The sequence below is a fragment of the Oncorhynchus keta genome, chromosome 35, assembly GCF_023373465.1.
Source record: "Oncorhynchus keta strain PuntledgeMale-10-30-2019 chromosome 35, Oket_V2, whole genome shotgun sequence".
NCBI lineage: Eukaryota > Metazoa > Chordata > Actinopteri > Salmoniformes > Salmonidae > Oncorhynchus > Oncorhynchus keta.
Window position 1 is genome coordinate 76,084,493 of NC_068455.1, and position 18,578 is coordinate 76,103,070.

Sequence of the window (18,578 nt, forward strand, 5' to 3'; positions counted from 1 at the left end):
TCAGACGAAGACCTTTGAATGCCACAGAAAATACCATCCATCTGAGTAATTAAAGGAATTTTATACCAATAATCCTATTTTTTATATACATTGTCGCATACACTAATAGTCTTAATTCCTGATCAAATTTGGCCGAACCACTGTATGTCCGAAATTATAGGACTGTCGCAATCTGCTGCACTATCCCAGTTCACCACTAGAGACATACAGGTATTGTATCCAGTGTTCTGCTGCACTATCCCAGTTCACCACTAGAGACATACAGGTATTCTATCCAGTGTTCTGCTGCACTATCCCAGTTCACCACTAGAGACATACAGGTATTCTATCCAGTGTTCTGCTGCACTATCCCAGTTCACCACTAGAGACATACAGGTATTCTATCCAGTGTTCTGCTGCACTATCCCAGTTCACCACTAGAGACATACAGGTATTGTATCCAGTGGTGTTCTGCTGCACTATCCCAGTTCACCACTAGAGACATACAGGTATTGTATCCAGTGTTCTGCTGCACTATCCCAGTTCACCACTAGAGACATACAGGTATTCTATCCAGTGTTCTGCTGCACTATCCCAGTTCACCACTAGAGACATACAGGTATTGTATCCAGTGTTCTGCTGCACTATCCCAGTTCACCACTAGAGACATACAGGTATTCTATCCAGTGTTCTGCTGCACTATCCCAGTTCACCACTAGAGACATACAGGTATTGTATCCAGTGGTGTTCTGCTGCACTATCCCAGTTCACCACTAGAGACATACAGGTATTGTATCCAGTGGTGTTCTGCTGCACTATCCCAGTTCACCACTAGAGACATACAGGTATTGTATCCAGTGTTCTGCTGCACTATCCCAGTTCACCACTAGAGACATACAGGTATTGTATCCAGTGTTCTGCTGCACTATCCCAGTTCACCACTAGAGACATACAGGTATTGTATCCAGTGTTCTGCTGCACTATCCCAGTTCACCACTAGAGACATACAGGTATTGTATCCAGTGTTCTGCTGCACTATCCCAGTTCACCACTAGAGACATACAGGTATTGTATCCAGTGGTGTTCTGCTGCACTATCCCAGTTCACCACTAGAGACATACAGGTATTGTATCCAGTGGTGTTCTGCTGCACTATCCCAGTTCACCACTAGAGACATACAGGTATTGTATCCAAGAACTGGAAGAGGAAAGATGTTGAAAAAGTGCTTAGGTTTCTCTTTTTTAAATTAACATAATTAACTAAGTTAGTTAAGAACAATTTCTTATATGCAATGACGGCCTACCAAAAGGCCTCCTGCAGGGACGGGGCCTGGGACTAAAACAAAATACAATATATTGGTCAAAACACACAATCACCACAAGAGAGACAACACAACGTGCTTCTACACCTGCATTGCTTGCTGTTTGGGGTTTTAGGCTGGGTTTCTGTACAGCACATTGAGATATCAGCTGATGTACGAAGGGCTATATAAATACATGTGATTGTGATTTGATAAAGAGAGGCCTAAAGACAACATAGCAAGGAAGCAACACATAACACAGCATGGTAGCAAAACATGGTAGCAGCACCAAACATGGTACAAACATTATTGGGCACAGACAACAGCACAAAGGGCAAGAAGGTGGAGACAATACATCACACAATGAGGTTTGAGACGGATGGCAAGCGAGACTACCATTCTCTGAACAATGTGTAGTATTCAATTAACTAGGTAGACCAGACCCAGCTGCTAGAGAGAGTAATAGTAATGGCATCTTGTTAGGCACAAACTGCCATGGTTTGTTGGACAAATGCTCTGGGGAAATGTTTTTACATCAACACTGAAAATAAGGTCTGAAAATAAGGTAAACGCAGGCTTAAACCTTTTTCTGGGATCAGCTAACGTCACAGAATTGAAACATTTGTACTCAAATTAAAAGCACCTGTTATAACGGTCATGTTTATTGATCTCAGAAAATGTGGAATCTCCTAAAAAGCCAATTTATGATTGACAGGAGCATGTGATCGGTGCCATATGGATGGTGTGACGCAGACCAGTACTGCACGGCGCACAATATTAACTGTACAGGCCTGGCCAAAAGTTGACAATGACACAAATATTAATTTTCAATGTCTGCTGCCTCAGTTTGTATGATGGCAATTTGCAAATACTGCAGAATGTTATGAGTGATCAGATGAGTTGCAATTAATTGCAAAGTCCCTATTTGCCATGCAAATTAACTGAATCAAGATTTCTTTTTTTTAATTTCACCTTTATTTAACCAGGTGGGCTAGTTGAGAACACCTTTATTTAACCAGGTAGGCTCGTTGAGAACACCTTTATTTAACCAGGTAGGCTAGTTGAGAACACCTTTATTTAACCAGGTAGGCTAGTTGAGAACACCTTTATTTAACCAGGTAGACTAGTTGAGAACACCTTTATTTAACCAGGTGGGCTAGTTGAGAACACCTTTATTTAACCAGGTAGGCTCGTTGAGAACACCTTTATTTAACCAGGTAGGCTAGTTGAGAACACCTTTATTTAACCAGGTAGGCTAGTTGAGAACACCTTTATTTAACCAGGTAGACTAGTTGAGAACAAGGTCTCATTTACAACTACGACCTGACCAAGATAAAGCAAAGCACTGTGAGTTACACTTGGAGTAAACAATTAAGTCACTTTCTCTACCATCTTCCAGATTGTTTGGGGCGAGCCTCAAGAGGCGGGTGAACAAACAAAAACCCCAAAATTGACCAAACCACATGAAATGCTTGTAATTATACTTCACTATTCCACAGTAACATTTGACAACATATATCTGAAAACACTGAGCAAAGCAACTTCAGAAATTAATATTTGCGTCATTTATACGGCTTTTTTTCGCCAGAATTCTAATGTAAATGCAGTCCCGGATTGGGCTCAATCTGTGTCCGGGAAACTCGCCTCATGAGCTAACACTGAATTACCTTTTCAGAGCCCAAATTCTTTGCCACTAACAGTTCACATTAATACGATTGGTTGACGGTAGGGCCTGTACTAACTCACTTCCTTAACAGCTCTGCAGTGCTCCACGAAATCACCGTAAATCCTTCGACCAACGCAAACAAATTGACCACGTAGCGCCTTTAACCCTCGTTCTCTCGCTGATCACAAAAACCTATCCCTGCCACCATAGTAATAGTTGAAAGAACCGGCACATTGCTGTCCATCATAACCATGCAGTTACATACCGCAATTCTCTTTTCGGCCCAATGGTAAAGGCCCGAGTAAACACTTTATCCACCATCTGTAGTGGTATTGGTAGCGTCGTAGCTTAATTCCTTAAGTCCTTCTGTGGCTCAGTTGGTAGAGCATGGCGCTTGGCGCCAGGGTAGTGGGTTCGATTCCCGGGACCACCCATACGTAAAATGTATGCACGTGACTGTAAGTCGCTTTGGATAAAAGCGTCAGCTAAATGGCATATATTAATTTATTCAATGTCTATCCCATTGTGGTAGAGCTTACTACATGACTAACAATTGTGCTCACAACATATTTTAAAAAACAAAGAATTGCCTTAAATCAGTTCCTATAGCCAGTGAGAAGTCAGTCACCGTCAAATGTGCAGGTTTAAAACCTTGAATAGCGTCGATGATTGACATCATTGTTCAGTATTGAAATCAGAACACCACACGGTTCATTAAAAATGGCCAGATTAAACAACTACCACCAAGAAAGAAAAATAGGACGAGCATTCATTTGTAGGTTTATTTACACATCAAAACAGTCACAGGGTTGAATTGACTTGGCCTGGTTTCCCCCAGTTCCAACCAGATGTCCCACTTCCTTGCTGACCAATCAGGAGTGTAAGAGGTCTTGCCGGTGTAAAACAGGAGAGCTAGAGGGGAAAATAGTGTGAGAATTAAACCCTGGTGATACTGTAAGGACTAATACACAAGGTATGAGATGACTTGATCAGAGATTAACCAATCAGTCAGAGTTACATCAGACTGGGGCGGTAATGATGACTCATCACGTCAGTCTGTAGTGTAGAACACATTGCATGGGTCAGTGTGATGATCCAAGAGGAACATTCAACAGAACATTAACATCTTCCTAATATTGATCTGTCCCCTTTCCCATTACAACACATATCCACTGAGTGGTCAATACATTAACCTGACCAGGTGAAAGGGAGCCCTTATTGAAGTCACTGGTTAAATCAGTGTAGATACACAGACAGGTTCAAATGGTTTTAAACCACAAAACATGGATTGTGTACCACTCAGAGGGTGAATGGACAAGACAAAGGATTTAAGATCCTTTGAATGAGGTATGGCAGGTGCCAGGCACACCGGTTTGTATCAACTGAAACACTGCTGGGTTTGTCAAGCTCAGTTTCTCATGTGTATCAAACTGGTCCACCACCCAAAGGACATCCAGCTAACTAAACTCCAATGCCGAACCACAGTTGTGTCACGGGCCAACATCCCTGTGGAACGCTTACAGACCCCTTGTAGGCAACAGGCTGTTCTGAGGGTAAACTCAATATTAGGAAGGTGTTAATGTCCTCTATACTCAGTGTATTATAATAACACTACACACCTTCCCACTCCAGCAGCACAGCAACACTTCAGCAGCCAACCAGATCTAAAGAAACAGAACAGTTTTAAAACCAAATAATCCCCATCTTAGATTACTAGACTACATCCAGAACATTCTGAAACCAGATCAGAACACTAGTTAAGTCATTGTAGCCATCCAGCGGTCCAGGGTCTGGGGTCAAGCCCCCCACCCAGACACCCTCCCTCCAGGCAGGCAGCCCACCTTACCCCTGCCCCCGAGGATAAGAGCAGGCTTGTCAGTGTCTGCCCAACCCACAGGAGGACCGATGGGAGACCAGACCTTGATCCAGCCCCAGAACACAGATCTGACAACAGACTGTCAGTGGAAATGACTGCATCATTTACAACATTCCAGAATGCTTCATGTGGAAGGAGTGTTAAGATTCCGTCTAAAGTCACACCTTTCCAAACACTGCAGACACCAGGACCTCAACCAGAGGGGCAGAAACCTAGAGGGAGAAAGTAGGAAAGCATGAAGTGACATTGTAAGACCTTGTAGTCAGACATGAGATCAGTCTATAGCAGTGTATTCTAATCTTGGGGACCCAAAACAGTCAACAAGTGTTTCCCCTAAGAACTGGGCTTAAGCGGTATTCCCAGAGTATTTCAGAAACCAGAGTTTCACCAACATTAGGGTCTGATTATTCAAAACTAAAAAGTGAAAGATCAGAATTGAGCTGTCAGTCTAAACAAAGCCTTACATCTAAGTCCCAAGAACCAGGATTGTGAAACACTGCTCTAGAGTATAGATCAGTTCAGTAACCAATCAGTCAGCTTAACATCAGACTGGGGCGGTAACAGGAAATCATCACTTCTACATGATAAAGGACAGTTAATGGCAACAGATCAAGTGAAAGTTGATCCTTACACACCTTGAGGTCGTTCAGCAACAGTTCTCCAGTGGCCAGGCTGGAACAGTCAAGACCTGGAAGAACAGATCCCCAATTAAACATTATGCAGATGCAGAAGTACATTAGGTACTGCAGACTATATGCAGAGCATTCTGAAATGAGATCAGACTTGGTGTCAGTCATTGTAGCCATCCAGCCAGTGGTCCAAGGTCTGGCTCCAAGCTCCCCACCCAGACACCCTCCCTCCAGGCAGGCAGCCCACCTTACCCCTGCCCATTGCACCCGAGAGCAGGCTTGTCAGTGTCTGCCCAACCCACAGGAGGACCGATGGGAAACCTGGGTTGATGCCAGCCACAGAACACCGGACAGAAGCCAATCAACTGTGAAAAAGGCTTCATCACAAACAGCATTCCAGAATGTTCCATGTGGTGGGTGTGTGCTGTAGCAAAGCTTTCATGGGAGTCGTTGTTCCCCCAGTGATGTTAATGAGTAGGTAGAAGGTAGGTGGAGTTTGTAGCAAGTGAAAGAGGTGCAGGGTCAGTGAGTGAAGATACTGTAAAAACAAATCATACACACCTTCCTGAAGACTGCAGACCCACAAGGACATCAACTGGGGGAGGAGAGTTGAGGGATTAGTAAGTGATATTATAAGAACTAGTGGTCAGACATTATTAGATCAGTCAACAGCACAGCATTAACTAATCTTAGGGACCCCCCCCCCCGGGTTCCCAGGGCCAGAACACACTGCCAGAGTAGATCAGTTCAGTAACCAATCAGTCAGCTTAACATCAGACTGGGGCGGTAATATGAAATCATCACTTCTACTAACCAACAGGTGCCACCATTATTAATTTCACATCTATTGTTCAGTCTGGTCCTTGAATCGTCTTGGTCCATTTTCCCACCACACTAGAAGTGGCTGATTCTACTTCCTCATGTCGTGCCTTGTGTTCAGCCAGGAGTGGACAGACTGCTGCAGTCATTGTCTGAACACCAGGAAGTAGCATAGATTGCAGTTGACAAGTGAAATAATCTGCCAGCTGGTTGTGCTACACTTCTACTCACAATAACTTGAATTACACACCTTCATTCACTGTCACAGCAAAGAGCTTCCTGCTAGTGGCCAGTCTGGTACAACAGTCAGGACCTGAAAGAGGAGATTTTCTATCTGTATTAATGTGATAAAATGCAGTACAGAAAAGTAGCCCCACCTCTATAGATCAGTTCAGTAACCAATCAGTCAGCTTAACATCAGACTGGGGCGGTAACAGGAAATCATCACTTCTACATGATAAAGGACAGAAGTAAAGTCGATCACACACACCTTGAGGTAGTTCAGTAACAGGCATCTTCTAGTGACCAGTCTGGTACCACCATCAGGACCTGAAGGAGTAGAGTCAAAATACAGATGTCGAACAGCACTACATTGAAGACGGCTTTTTTGTCTTGAGTTGCTATCCCACAGCTATCTAAAAGACCCAAGACCAGCACTACCACACTGAGAGACAAAGGGGAAGGTGCTGACAAGGGCCCTGTACTGCATCAGGACACCAGTTATTTGGAAGTAAGTAATCAATATGCAAGAAAATATGAACCTGACGACATCCCGAGTGGCCCATCCACCCCAGTCCCTTGTGCTGCTACTCCATATTAAATCTAATAGCAGCCATTTTGGATCAACAATGCAGAGCTAAATGCTATTTTGTGTGAGTCTCTGGTCCCATCAGACAGTTGGTAACTCCAACCAGCTGTCCCCTTGTTGCCCTGGCAACGCCAGTGGGTCCACCTTTGCAGGTTCTGTCGTCGACGCAGGGCGTAAGACGCGTGCGGGTGTCATCACTAGGAGCCAGAGTCACCACGACTACCAAACATCAACTGTTCCCTCTGGTTTGCGGTGAGTTTATACACTAGACGGGTTATAGCTTGTGGCTAAGGCAGAGTCTCTGGATAAGATCTAGATTCATTACCCATAACAATTACCAAACATACTCATTAACCAAAACTCACCAGTCTAGTTGGCATCACGGCTCCCTGTTCAGCCACATACAGAAGAACCTAGGAAGACATAAGCTTCAGGTTACAGTCTGGGTGGGGACCAGATATGAGGAGGGCACAAGGAGGGGGTTAGACACAACATATGTAGCCTTTATGACAGGTTACGTAGCCCTCTGCTGAAGTCAGCTATTCCTTTTCTCAACAGGAGTTCAGACGAACGAGATTCCAAAGAGAATATTCATCATGTTCAGCAGAAGGTTGGGAGATCTAAAACATGTCGTGTTCTGCTAAACTATACAAGTAAGTTAACAATACTGTGTAAATATCAATACAATAAACTATAAAGCACCACTTGGGACAATTTCAGAACCACAACTTACCAGTATGTTGGAGTCCACGCTGCAATGCCACGGACCACAGCACCCAACCCCTGAAGAACGAAAGGCAAACATTTTATTAGGGTGACGATTGAGGAATCGATGACCAATGGCTGCACTATATACAGTCACTCAGCAGTTCATGTCGTTTCACATCGGTTCAAAGTGAGCTAAGATTGTCATCATTGGGACTGTAGCATCTTCAAGTGACTGGTTCCACAGAGTCATGTCACTCAACCCACATGGCACCCCAGTCCCTATACAGGGGACTACTTATTGACGAGACCGACTGGCCGTACTCTATTGTGACCTGCCCCATGGGGGTCCCAATCACAGCCGGATGTGCCCTAGACCCCCGCGCCACTCAGGAGCAGTCCACAAGGTGCCATTTGGGATTCCAGCAACATGTATACAGGTTAAAGACCAATCCTACCCGTAGTGGGGAACCCAGTTTGATAGTTGATGGACGAACTCACCAGTGAAGGCCGTGTTAATCCCTTCAGGAAACTTCATCCCCACGTCTGTTGAAATGAGAAAGGAAGTGAGTGTTTTGCTGTAAAGAACATTTAAACAACTGGTTCATTAGCTACAGTCACTCAGTAGTTCATGTCGTTTCACATCGGTTCAAAGTGAGCTAAGTTCATCATCATTGGGACTGTAGCACATCCCGGCAGCCATCTTGTACAGTCGGCCAGCCAAAAAGTGAAATTGCCTTCATCCAAAGTCACCCCCTATTCCCTTTGTAGTACATGGGTCCTGGTCTAAGGTAGGGCACTATAAAGGGAAGTGGGGTACCATTTCAAATGATGTCAGTGTCTTAACACGTCACGAACCTGGATTTTCACAAAGCGCATCAGTCTCAAGGGTCTGGAATCAGGTATTCTGTAGAAGGAATCACAAAATCATTTTAGTTATAGCTTGGCTTCTATGAGAGGATAGAAGGTTCTTGAATAGAGCCCATCAGATCAAAGAGTATCTTCACAAAAGAATCAGACATATGCTTGTCAATGGATCATCATATAAAGCCCAGATGTAGTGGCCATATAGAAATGTGGTGCCATTAGAAGTGTCCTGAACACCAGTGAATAAACTCAAATGTTACTCACCAGCACCACATTCCTATTCCAGAATGGAACTCCAAGTGGAGATTCTGTTCAGATGCCTTGAAGTCATGTCACAAGTAATGCAGACCTGAGCAAAGTACACATCCAAGTTAGTGACCCACTAGTTTGTATATTACTACAAGAGGCATTGAAACACAGGACAAGGAGGCCATCAGATCAAAGTTAGCATCACCAAATATCAGATATATGCTTGTCATTGAGGATCATCATTTATAGCCAGTCACCACATGCTGACAGTCTACCCCAAGGTGCACCGAGGTGGCATTATTCACCTACCTCATGCCTTTTGCACACATTGTATATAGACTGCCCATTTTTTTCTACTGTGTTATTGACTTGCTAATCGTTTACTCCATGTGTAACTCTGTTGTCTGTTCACACTGCTATGCTTTATCTTGGCCAGGTCGCAGTTGCAAATGAGAACTTGTTCTCAACTAGCCTACCTGGTTAAATAAAGGTGAAAAAAAAATTAAAACTGTAGCGTTGATAGCCAATGCTAACTAAAGCTAGCACAACGACGTCTACAGGTATGGTCTAGCATGCTAGCTGACAAACCATATTCTTAATAGTTAATGCTAGTGAATAGTAACTTAATAATCTACCTTCACAGTGAGCTTGTATTTGTAATTGTATCCACTAACTTGGGAATTAGATAAAGGGCCCTGGCGAATCCCTTAAAGGTGAAGGGCAGACAAGCTGAACACATTAATGATCCTTGAGGTAAAGTCAATGTACTCACGTGTCATTCTTCTGGACTTCCCGGCATCTGTCCTGCATTTCTGTTGATCAGAGGGGAAGTTAAGTCCATTTAGTAACAGGCAACATGCAGGCATATAGAACCAGACACGGATATCGTCGCTAATGGAACCTTATTTCCAATACAGTGAACTACTTCTGACCAGATCAATGTTAATAAGTAGTTGACTATTGAGAATAGGGTGCCATTAGCGCAGCAACGACAGTCGAATCAGAGGCCAAATGCTACTCAGAATCTGGTAAAGAAGTTTATTCTTCAAAGGCTGATTCGGTAAGAGAGAGTTCATTTTATCATCACCGTAGCAGAGACCTCTAATGTTGGGTTTATAATGACCGATGGTCCTAACTGGAAAGCTAGCATACTAGCTAACATGGCACGTGGTTAGCAACTTGCTAACTAAAACCAGGTATTTAAGTAATATGTTTCTTACCAAAGCAGCACATTCGAGTCATCGGCATCCTGAAAGGAGAAAATTATAAAAAGTGAACTTATGATAGTTACAACCCCGGTAGCTAGCCAGCCATTAAACGGTGTTTGCCATGTGACCTCGCTAGTTGCGGACACGTGTTCTGCAAACGCAGCATTTCGAAACAAGTTCTTGGTTAAATATAAATTGCAAGTCTCTCATCAGAAATACTGAAGTACAATCAGGTATTCAGAACAGGTCTGTGTAAATTCTCGTCATCGAAAGACGTTGCAATGCTAACAGACAGATATCGGCCTGAACATGAAATGAAATCAAAACATGTTTGATCATATAAATACAGTCCATTATTTGTCGAGTAAAGTCTGCAGACCAGTGGAGGAGTTGAAACGAAAGGATGGCTTTAGATTGAACGCCCAAGTGGCGACAAAACAGACGAAAGGCAACTTTCAATGTTACTGATTGGGGCTTTTGCCGCATTCCGCCAACAGTTAAATAGAGTTACCGGGATAACTAATGGCAGCAAATGCAAATATATATAGTATTTATAGTATATGAACAATGCAAATAAACGCTACACATTATTGCATTGTAGTGAATGTGTTCCTATCAAATGCGTAGCTAAAAGATGTTCGTGGGAGAGACGGGATATTTAACCTTACCTCGGTTGGATGGGAGGAGAAAATGGAAGGACTGGAAGGTTCCTGCGCCTTTTATGCTGTTTACGTCCGTGCGTCACGAGCGCGGACTCCTTCCTCGTTTGAAAAAGGTTTTGCAAAAAAAAAATCTAATACATTTTTATTATTGTTGTGAATATCAATACAAAAACAATGCTACAAGTGAAACGGTTGATATTGATCAGTTTGCACCCGAAATGAAATACAGCTATCACAGGAAATAGCATTACAAATTTGCCGCCAAAACCCTCATCTGCCTGCACTCGGTGTTCATATATTTCAAGCCTATACCAGGTTTATGTTTAGGTTTATTTTAACTTCCTGGTACAGATGCAAAATTATGTCATAGCCTACAACACACATATATATATACACATACATATATATATATATATATATATATACATATACACACACACATATATATATATACATATACACATACATATATATATATATATATATATATATATATATATACACATACATATATATATACATATACACATACATATATACGCATACATATATATATATATACATATACACATATACATATATATACACATATACATATATATATATACATACATATATATACATATATATACGGCAGCGTAGCCTAGTGGTTAGAGTGTTGGACTAGTAAGCGGAAGGTTGCGAGTTCAAACCCCTGAGCTGACAAGGTACAAATCTGTCGTTCTGCCCCTGAACAGGCAGTTAACCCACTGTTCCCAGGCCGTCATTGAAAATAAGAATATGTTCTTAACTGACTTGCCTGGTTAAATAAAGGTAAAATTAAAAAAATATATATATATATAAATACGCATATATATATACATATATTTTTTAAACTAATATCTTACATTATACATAAATAAAAATGCAAGTCAATTCATGAAATGGGGGGCAGGATAATCCCATCCTAGATCTGCCTTTCGGCCTTTACTAGTCCTGTGTTAGCGGGTGAGGCCCAGAACGATAATGTGGTTCAAGAGGGTCCTCATGTCCGTTGTGGCCTGTGCCCTAGGCGGGGCACAGACCAGCCCATCGTCCAGGTAAGACAGTTACTCCTCCAGTAGAATGCACCACCAGAGCAAAAGGCAAAGGCCGGCCGGCCCGCCAGGCAAAATGCTGCAGAAACAGTGTCTACCGTGCCATGTTACAGCCCATTCGGATACGTCCTAGCCCAGAGCTCTCTCACCATAGTAAACAAAGAATAACTGATAAAGCTTTCATATTGCCGGTGTCTGTGAAAATTAAGTGTCCATTGCCCTAGCCGCAACAATGGGAGGGGTGTATGTGGACTGTAATGGCTGGTTAACATGTTTGTCAGACAAGAGCCCTTGGCCATAATGAGGGGTTTTATCTAAACTCATTTGAAAAACATTCAGTCAACCAAGACGTCTAAACACCAGAAGGACGATGAGACATGAGAGGAGCCAGAACTACAGCAGTGGATTTGGAGTTCGTAGCCTTCCCATCACTTCATTTAATTCCCATGGGGACTCCACTTTCCTCTTTCAGTTTGACCTTTGGGCCTGTGAGATGCTGCCAATGTCGGTGGCGAGCACGTCAAGATAACTGCTCAGTGCCACCCTTCTTAGACGCAGACCTTGCATTTCTCAAGGCGAAACACCATACTGGAAATAGTAGTTTCTCTCTGTGGAAGGAAGAGAAGGGTAGTGTGTACACCCTGCAGTGGAACAGAAGACGATGGCAACCCCAGAAACACACTGTGTTAGACCAGCAGTGTAATAGAGCTCTTATGCGAGTTTCTAAGGTTAACTATGATAGTTACTGTCTGTACTGTAAAGGAGTGTATAACTATAGTAAACACAGCTATTCCCAGAAACCCTCAGTGTACTAGAGCTGAGATGTGAGTTTCTAAGGGAAACTAAGATGGTTACTGTTTTACTGTAAAGTAGTGCAACAGAAAACTAATAAACCCAGTTACACACTGTGCAAGGCCAGTGTAATATACCTGAAAAAATGGTTTCTAAGGGAAAACTAGGATAGTTACTGTATGTAGCCTACTATATGGAGTGCAACAGAAACAATAGTGAAACCAACCAGCTACACACTATGTTTGGAAAAAACAGCAATGCAATAGAGATGTGAGTGTCCAATTTAGGGAAAACAGTGTAATCTCACTATGGTGTGGCAAGCACATACCCAGCCTAATACTGGAAAATGAAGCCAAAGTAATATACTCCGTCTACAGTAAACACTGCGCAATACTTTACTATTGTAAAGATTACTACGGACCTACAGTATCAGACCTACAGTATCAGCCTGTCTCGTACACTATCCGAAGGACATACGTGGATGGAGTGTGACCTGCCTGTTCGTGAAAGGACACGGTTGTAACTCACGCCACGTGTATTTCTTGCTACATACGTGGGCGTTCAGGTTGGCAGGCCTTAAGGGTAAGTGTGCTTATAACGTTGGTCCTGCAAATGGTCACTTCTCATTTAAGCTAGCTAGCTACTTTTGCATAGCCCGGTTACCTTGGAACACAGAAGAGTCCAGGCAAGATGGCTGCGCCCTGTGAGAGATGAGGCGTGGTGCGCAACCTTTGCTCTCAGGGGAGAACTGCAAGTCCGCGAGAGCGAAACATTCAGTCTCCTGGTGCACCGAACTTGTAGAGTCGGGGAGGATTCCGAGCCCGAAAGTTAAAACCGGAATGGTTCCGGTGGAAAGACACGTCACACAGACCACAAGAACAAACGCTCAGCGCCGCAATACTGGTAGACCGAACCGAGTATCGCCCAGGTTGGTAACACTGTCACAAGTAATTAGAACAAGGACACACAAGCCCAACAGAGTCGTGGGAAAGTAGAACATCCATATGGAGAATTAGTGTGGTATGTTTACAAAGGCGGTTGGACATATAGCGCCCCATATCTAGCAACCCAAAGTTTGTGAGTTTGAATCTCATCACGGACAATTTTGGCAAATGTTCAACTTTTTAGCACCACAAACATAAGGGGTAGTAACCCACGTCACAGGGGCTACAAAACTGAAGCATCAGTTTAGAACGTTTTCTCACCACCAAATATGGTAGCGAGAGGAAGTCCAGTCAGGTGTCGTGGAAGGATGGAACGAGGTGAAACTGGGCTGACATTCTACACAATTTCGCACTGATGAAACATCTGATCTCATACTTTTTATTTTCCCAAAACTAGAATCTGTTATGAACACAGTGCACTAAGTTTTATAGACTTGACGGTTTGCTAAAGTTGTAAAAAAAAAAAAAAAAACAGCTTGTGTTAGTTAGAAATACATATCTTTGGGTATGCCTCTGTGCATGTACACCCAAGATGTATCCACTCTGACAGATTTCTTACCAAGTGAGTACTGCTTCTTCTTCTTTGTTTTATTGTCGAATCCAACCAACTGACAGGTGAATACACCGCCACCTACTGTAAAGGAGGGAGATGCAGGTCACGACCTCTCTGTACCACTATATTCTCTTAACTAACCCTGAATTTCAAATCAAATCATTCCCAACAAACATCACCACTCCCATCACCCCCACCCAAAATACAACCCACAGCCCATTCTCATCTAACCTCTCTGACCTTGTCAAACAACCTCTCCCTTTCTACATCAAATTGTATTGGTCACATACACATATTTAGCAGATGTTATTGCGGGTGTAGTGAAATGCTTGTGTTCCTAGCTCCAACAGTGCAGTAGTATCTAACAATTCACAGCAATACACACATCTAAAGGTAAAGAATGGAATTAAGAAATATATAAATATTAGGATTAGAGGTTGACCGATTAATCGGATATCAAGTTTTTATAACAATCTGAAATCGGTATTTTTGGGTGCCGATTTGACATTTTTATTTATTTATTAATACCTTTATTTAACTAGGCAAGTCAGTTAAGAACACTATCTAATTTTCAATGATGGCCTAGGAACGGTGGGTTAACTGCCTTGTTCAGGGGCAGAACGACAGATTTTCACCTTGTCAGCTCGGGGGATACAATCTTGCAACCTTACAGTTAACTAGTCCAACTCAATAACGACCTGCCTCTCTCTCGTTGCACTCCACAAGGAGACTGCCTGTTACGCGAATGCAGTAAGCCAAGGTAAGTTGCTAGCTAGCATTAAACGTATCTTATAAAAAACAATCAATCATAATCACTAGTTAACTACACATGGTTGATGATATTACTAGATATTATCTAGTGTGTCCTGCGTTGCATATAATCTGACTGGGCATACAAGTATCTAAGTATCTGACTGAGCGGTGGCACTTTCTTTGCGTTTTGCCAGCAGCTCTTCGTTGTGCATCAAGCATTGCGCTGTTTATGACTTCAAGCCTATCAACTCCCGAGATGAGGCTGGTGTAACCGAAGTGAAATTGCTAGCTAGTTAGCGCGCGCTAATAGCGTTTCAAACGTCACCCGCTCTGAGCCTTCTAGTAGTTGTTCCCCTTGCTCTGCATGGGTAACGCTGCTTCGATGGTGGCTGTTGTCATTGTGTTGCTGGTTCGAGCCCAGGGAGGAGCAAGGAGAGGGACGGGAGCTATACTGTTACACTGGCAATACTAAAGTGCCTGTAAGAACATTCAATAGTCAAAGGTTAATGAAAAACAAATGGTATAGAGGGAAATAGTCCTATAATTCCTATAATAACTACAACCTAAAACTTCTTACCTGGGAATATTGAAGACTCATGTTAAAAGGAACCACCAGCTTTCATATGTTCTCATGTTCTGAGCAAGGAACTGAAACGTTAGCTTTCTTATATAGTGTGACAGGTTAAAGGAAATATTCATAGCCTGTTATACATTAAAAAGTATTAGTAAGTTCATAGTATGTGAGGATTTTAAAACATCTAAGGTTAAAAGGATGCATTCAGTATTAGTTGATAGAGATTGATAACATTCATATAATTGTGTTAAAGTTAAAATCTGTCAAAAGGTACGAATTGTGAGAGTAATGTGTAAACGTTATATTGATTACTTTATTTTGTGGTGCCTAAAAGTGTTAATCTGTGATCTACGAAATGCTCTTAATCTATGAGCTGGAGATCGATTGCTCTGGTCTCCACCCATATTCCTGGGGAAAATATATTTTTTTAACTAAACGTTGACTTGAGAATACAACACCGTATCACTCTCGTGATTATTTCTCCCCTATTTTCAGGGGCGTAACAATAGCACATATTGCACTTTTACTTTCTTCTCCAACACTTCGTTTTTGCATTATTTAACCCAAATTGAACATGTTTCATGATTTACTTGAGGCAAAATTGATTTTATTTATGTATTATATTAAGTTAAAATAAGTGTTAATTCAGTATTGTTGTAATTGTCATTATTAAAAATAAATCAATAAAAATTTGTCAGATTAATCGGTATCGGCTTTATCAGTCGACCTCTAATTAGGATGTCTGAGTGGCATTCAATCAAATGTATTTATAAAGCCCTTCTTACATCAGCTGATGTCACAAAACGCAGCCTAAAACCCCAAACAGCAAGCAATGCAGGTGAAGAAGCACGGTGGCTAGGAAAAACTCCCTAGAAAGGCCAGAACCTAGGAAGAAACCTAGAGAGGAACCAGGCTATGAGGGGTGGCCAGGCCTCTTCTGGCTGTGCCGGGTGGAGATTGTAACAGAACATGGCCAAGATGTTCAAATGTTCATAGATGACCAGCAGGGTCAAATAATAATAATCACAGTGGTTGTCGAGGGTGCAAACAGGTCAGCACCTCAGGAGTAAATGTCAGTTGGCTTTTCATAGCCGATCATTCAGAGTATCTCTACCGCTCCTGCTGTCTCTAGAGAGTTGAAAACAGTAGGTCTGGGACAGGTAGCATGTCCGGTGAACAGGTCAGGGTTCCATAGCCGCAGGCAGAACAGTTGAAACTGGAGCAGCAGCACAGCCAGGTGGACTGGGGACAGCAAGGAGTCATCAGGCCAGGTAGTCCTGAGGCATGGTCCTAGGGCTCAGGTCCTCCCGAAAGAGAGAGAATTAGAGAGAGCATACTTAAATTCACACAGGACACAGGCATTGACTAAAGTACAGTACAATACAGCATATGAGATGAGTAAAACAGTATGTAAACACTATTAAAGTGACTAGTGCTCCATTATTAAAGTAACCAGTGATTCCATGTCTATGTATGTTACAGGAAGGCCATAAAGATCATCAAGGACATCAACCACCCGAGCCACTGCCTGTTCACCCCGCAATCATCCAGAAGGCGAGGTCAGTACAGGTGCATCAAAGCTGGGACCGAGAGACTGAAAAACAGCTTCTATCTCAAGGCCATCAGACTGTTAAACAGCCACCACTAACATTGAGTGGCTGCTGCCAACACACTGTCATTGACACTGACCCAACTCCAGCCACTTTAATAATGGGAATTGATGGGAAATGATGTAAATATATCACTTGCCAATTTAAACAATGCTACCTTATATAATGTTACTTACCCTACATTATTCATCTCATATGCATACGTATATACTGTACTCTATATCATCGACTGCATCCTTATGTAATACATGTATCACTAGCCACTTTAACTATGCCACTTTGTTTACTTTGTCTACATACTCATCTCATATGTATATACTGTACTCGATACCATCTACTGTATGCTGCCCTGTACCATCACTCTTTCATATATCCTTATGTACATATTCTTTATCCCCTTAAACTGTGTATAAGACAGTAGTTTTGGAATTGTTAGTTAGATTACTTGTTGGTTATCACTGCATTGTCGGAACTAGAAGCACAAGCATTTCGCTACACTCGCATTAACATCTGCTAACCATGTGTATGTGACAAATAAAATTTGATTTGATTTGATATCTTCCTCCCTTCTCTTCCCATTATGTTGTAGGAGAGTTAAAAATGTCAAACATCAAACTTCAAATTATTAGAGTAGTTCACAACGCAGAACAACCAGGTTGAGGGTCAGTGGCCAAAACCCGCAAACAGGAATATTCCAAGTTCAGACAGAAGGGGGGGGAGTCAGATCGCAATGATCGCCAGGAACTTTACTTTTGGTGTCTATTTTTAATTGTTTGCGCTACTGGTGCTGCCTGTTGAGGTTAGGTAGTGTAGAGGGTTGCGTCAATTCGAATCTGGTATTAGAACAAGTATGACACTGAGTCACCGATTGTATACTATGTACTTTTTATTAGCTAAGCAATAAGTGGTAAATGCAATTTTCGTATATTCGGGTCGGCTGTAGCACCACGCAGGGTAGAACAGAGAACTGGACAAGACCCTAACGGTATCTTCTTTAATACTCGGACAGAAGTAGTTCCTGCTTCCCAGCTGGCCTGTCACAGAGTAGAGACTGGGCGTGGTTTAAACCCACCCAGCCTATCGTTGGCGCACCAGGCTGGTCCCAGTCCCCCCAGGCGCTCCAGTTGATAGATGTAACTGTTGCTGTGTAGAATATCTATGCGCTCATACTCTCAATACAGTTATCACACATCTGGCTCCTGTTATCTAACAAAAGACTGTTTGTTCTCGCAACACTATGTTCTGTATGTGGCCCCCAACAACTCATGATAACTGCCTATACCCAAGGTTAGCCATAGCCTTTCCGCTAATGCTACTGCTAACACACACAGACACCCTCATGATGGGCCAAGCATATTTTCAACCCTCACAGTAGGCAGCTACAGTAGCTGAATGATGTTAACATCTTTGGGTTTTTGTGTCATTAAATGTATTTTATTTCATCTGGGTGCCTGCGTCACCTACTAACATCCTGGTACTACCCGTAGCTCCCGTTCTCCTCAATCCGA

General features: G+C 42.5%; 1 long non-coding RNA gene and 8 other non-coding genes across 9 annotated transcripts; all 9 read right to left on the bottom strand.

The window, feature by feature from the left end:
* Positions 1 to 3,713: 3,713 nt before the first annotated feature.
* Positions 3,714 to 10,765, bottom strand: LOC127916241 (uncharacterized). The gene is made up of 14 exons (XR_008094062.1): positions 10,119 to 10,765; positions 9,671 to 9,710; positions 8,914 to 8,998; positions 8,641 to 8,689; positions 8,284 to 8,328; positions 7,811 to 7,860; positions 7,443 to 7,490; positions 6,760 to 6,818; positions 6,520 to 6,582; positions 6,012 to 6,045; positions 5,457 to 5,509; positions 4,986 to 5,033; positions 4,565 to 4,609; positions 3,714 to 3,857 (listed from the first exon to the last, which is right to left on the bottom strand). It is a non-coding gene; the product is annotated as an uncharacterized LOC127916241 (long non-coding RNA).
* LOC118369331 (small nucleolar RNA SNORD31) lies at positions 3,930 to 4,001 on the bottom strand. The gene has a single exon (XR_004822570.2). It is a non-coding gene; the product is annotated as a small nucleolar RNA SNORD31 (small nucleolar RNA).
* On the bottom strand, positions 5,334 to 5,403 carry LOC118369325 (small nucleolar RNA SNORD31). The gene has a single exon (XR_004822565.1). It is a non-coding gene; the product is annotated as a small nucleolar RNA SNORD31 (small nucleolar RNA).
* LOC118369322 (small nucleolar RNA SNORD31) lies at positions 6,192 to 6,261 on the bottom strand. The gene has a single exon (XR_004822562.1). It is a non-coding gene; the product is annotated as a small nucleolar RNA SNORD31 (small nucleolar RNA).
* Positions 6,655 to 6,724, bottom strand: LOC118369332 (small nucleolar RNA SNORD31). The gene has a single exon (XR_004822571.2). It is a non-coding gene; the product is annotated as a small nucleolar RNA SNORD31 (small nucleolar RNA).
* On the bottom strand, positions 7,154 to 7,280 carry LOC118369336 (small nucleolar RNA SNORD22). Its single transcript, XR_004822574.2, has one exon. It is a non-coding gene; the product is annotated as a small nucleolar RNA SNORD22 (small nucleolar RNA).
* Positions 7,608 to 7,679, bottom strand: LOC127916432 (small nucleolar RNA SNORD30). Its single transcript, XR_008094995.1, has one exon. It is a non-coding gene; the product is annotated as a small nucleolar RNA SNORD30 (small nucleolar RNA).
* LOC118369318 (small nucleolar RNA SNORD29) lies at positions 7,935 to 7,998 on the bottom strand. The gene has a single exon (XR_004822557.1). It is a non-coding gene; the product is annotated as a small nucleolar RNA SNORD29 (small nucleolar RNA).
* On the bottom strand, positions 8,399 to 8,462 carry LOC118369314 (small nucleolar RNA SNORD29). The gene has a single exon (XR_004822554.1). It is a non-coding gene; the product is annotated as a small nucleolar RNA SNORD29 (small nucleolar RNA).
* Positions 10,766 to 18,578: the final 7,813 nt, after the last annotated feature.